Source organism: Helianthus annuus, chromosome 13 (assembly GCF_002127325.2).
Source record: "Helianthus annuus cultivar XRQ/B chromosome 13, HanXRQr2.0-SUNRISE, whole genome shotgun sequence".
In the NCBI taxonomy this organism is placed as follows: domain Eukaryota; kingdom Viridiplantae; phylum Streptophyta; class Magnoliopsida; order Asterales; family Asteraceae; genus Helianthus; species Helianthus annuus.
In genome coordinates this window covers 108091259-108094262 of record NC_035445.2, presented here as the reverse complement: position 1 = coordinate 108094262, position 3004 = coordinate 108091259, and the positions used below count along the sequence as shown (strand labels likewise).

Here is a 3004-nt window from a genome sequence, read left to right as displayed (position 1 = left end):
TTCATATCTACCACCGCTTGTGCGGTGGCAAGAAATGGTCTCCCTAGTATGAGGGGGACCTCGGTGTCTTCCTCCATATCGAGTATGACAAAGTCGGCTGGATAGACGAATCTGCTTACCTTTACCAAGACATTTTCAATGACACCTTGTGGGAATTTGACGGATCGATCAGCGAGTTGTATGCTCATTTTTGTAGGACTCGTGGTTCCCAGGCCGAGGCTTTTAAACATTGATGAGGGCATGAGGTTAATGCTAGCCCCAAGGTCGGCTAGGGCATTACGAACGGGGGACTACCCTATTGAGCAGGGAATCGTGAAGCTTCCGGGATCGATTTTCTTTTGGGGAAGTTTACTGAGTACGAGGGCAGAGCATTCTTCGCCTAAATTGACTAATTACAAATTTTCAATTTTCTTTTTATGAGTGAGGAAGTCCCTCATGAACTTAGAGTATTTGGGCATTTGGGTTAGGACCTCAATAAAAGGAATATTGACATGCAATTGCTTTAATAGACTTTCGAACTTCGCGAATTGCTCATTGGTCTTCTGACGAATTAACCTACCGGGGTACGGAACTCGAGGAGCTTTGGTAGGCTCTGGTGATGGAGGGGAGTTTTTTTCCTGCAGAGGTATGGGTACCGTTTCTTCTGTTGGCGGCGGCGCTTCTGCAGGCCCTACGGTGCGGTTTCGTAGCGTGATGAGATGAACTTGCGCTTTTGGGTTTGTTTCGGTATTGCTAGGTAATGCGCCTTGCGGTCTCTCGGCAAAATTTTGAGCTATTTGATTTAATTGTTTTTCTATGTTTTGAATACTAGCTTGTTGATTTCTAAAATTTGATTCTAATTGTAGAAATCTTTCCGAGTTTTTCTTTTCAATGTCGGAGATGAGGCGAGATACAGTATCTTCAAGCCTTTCTCGTCCACTTTATTGTTGAGTGAAATTTTGTGACTCATTTCTTGGTTGTTGAAAGTTTGTTCGTTGGGTTTGTTGGTTACTACTATTGTCGGGTTCTCTCCAACCAAGGTTTGGGTGGTTTCGCCATCCTTGGTTGTAAGTTCCCGTTGGAGGACCCGACGGCCTAGGTCTATTATCAATGTAGTTTACCAATTCTTGTTGATCGTCCGTTTCTTTCATACAACTCCAATTTTCATGTGACCCACCACACCCTTCACAAGCCATAACCGAGACTGTTTTTGTCATTTCCAATTTTTTTATTTTTGAAGAAAGGGCCTCGATTTGGGCTTGTAAAGAAGTTCTTTCATCGACCTTATGGGCGCCCGGGGCAATAGATTTATTGCCTCGGGGGGTGTGCCATTGAAAATTGGTTTGAGCAATTTCCTCAATTTGGTTATATATTTTATGTGGGCGTCGATTACCTAAAAGTCCCCCGGAGCTAGAATCAAGTGTCTGCCTTGTATGTGGCAACAATCCATTATAGAAAGTGGATACTTGTTGCCATATCGCAAGGCCGTGATGTGGACACTTGCGTAATAACTCCTTGAACCTTTCCCAAGTTTCATATAAGGATTCCCCGTCCTCTTGTGAATATGTATTAATTTCAGTCATTAATTTAGCCGTTTTAGCGGGAGGGAAATACTTATATAGAAATTTTTGGACTAGTTCATCCCAGGTGTTTACCGATCCAGCTGGGAGGGCGTTGAGCCAAGCTTTCGCTCGGTCTTTTAGTGAGAAAGGAAACATTCGGAGGCGGATGGCGTCATTTTATGCTCCGATGATCCGAAAGGTATCACATATTTCTAAGAAATTAGTGATATGTAGATGGGGATCCTCGTCCGCAAGCCCATGGAAGGTTACGGAGTTTTGGAGCATTTGTATCAGATGCGGCCGAAGTTCGAAGTTATTAGCTTCAACATTCGGAGCATTGATAGCGGTGCCTAGGTTACCTACGGTGGGTCGTAGATAATCCATGAGGGTACGTTGGTCCGCCATTGGAGGTGGATCACCCGAAATTTTCTCTTGGTTTTTAGCTTTTAATCTTTTTCTGAGAAAGCGTTCGGGTTCTTCTAGAGGTTCTTTTATGTCCTTATTAGAACTGGAGCTCATACACTATGTGAAATTGGTGTCGGGTTCCAAGTCCTGCAGTAAAAACAGAAAAGAATGCTGGTCAGAAGGTTCACCACGGCCCCGTGTTCAGCGAACACGGCCCGAGGTCGGAGTTACAGTGATTGTTTCCCAGATCCCAGTTACTGGAAGTTGGACACGGCCCCGTGTTGCACCGACATGGCCCTGTGGTCAGCCTTCTGTAACTTGGAAAACTAAAAACTGCCAGTAACGATGCTGGGCAAGGCCCGTGTCCGACCAGGCACGGCCCGTGCTGAGCTCTGAAGAAGCTGAAAAACTAAGAAAATCCTAAAAAATAAAAAAGAAAAATAAAAATATGATTAGGCCGTTGATTCCTAACTTTCTTAAAATCCTTGTGTCCCCGGCAACGGCGCCAAAAACTTGATGTGTGTTGGTGTGTATATAATTTAGATATATTATTAAGCCCTTTTTACACCTTTAGCCAAGTTTTAAATTTATAAAACACGATATTCACTAACACTAAACACACATATGGGCAAGTGCACCCATCGTGGACGTAGTATAGTGTTGGTAAGATACCGAGGTCGTCCAAGGACACAAGAGCTTTTAGTACCGGTTTATCCTCAACGTCTAATCAAAACAAAGAGTTAGAAAAAATGTTTTTTTTTTTAACTAAGAAAATAAAAACTAACTAAATGCTGAAAAATAAAAATAAAATAAAAACAGTTAGACAAGATGAATCACTTGGATCCGACTCGTGTATTAGTATAACCTTTGATTATTTTCGCACTTTTGCACTTGTTTAACAGATTATCTTAGTTATTGTAGTAGCCCCTCTTTTGAAGGCGACGTTACCCTCAACCCAGTAGTTTGAGTCAGCAAGGATACAATCGTAAAGGGTTGGATTATTGGAAAATAATGAATTAAGTTACTAATGCAAATTGTGGTAGGCCCCGCTTTTGGCG

General features: G+C 42.6%; 1 non-coding gene across 1 annotated transcript; it reads left to right on the top strand.

The window, feature by feature from the left end:
- The first annotated feature begins 1461 nt into the window (after positions 1–1461).
- Positions 1462–1568, top strand: LOC118486026. The gene has a single exon (XR_004877883.1). It is a non-coding gene; the product is annotated as a small nucleolar RNA R71 (small nucleolar RNA).
- The last annotated feature ends 1436 nt before the right edge of the window (positions 1569–3004 follow it).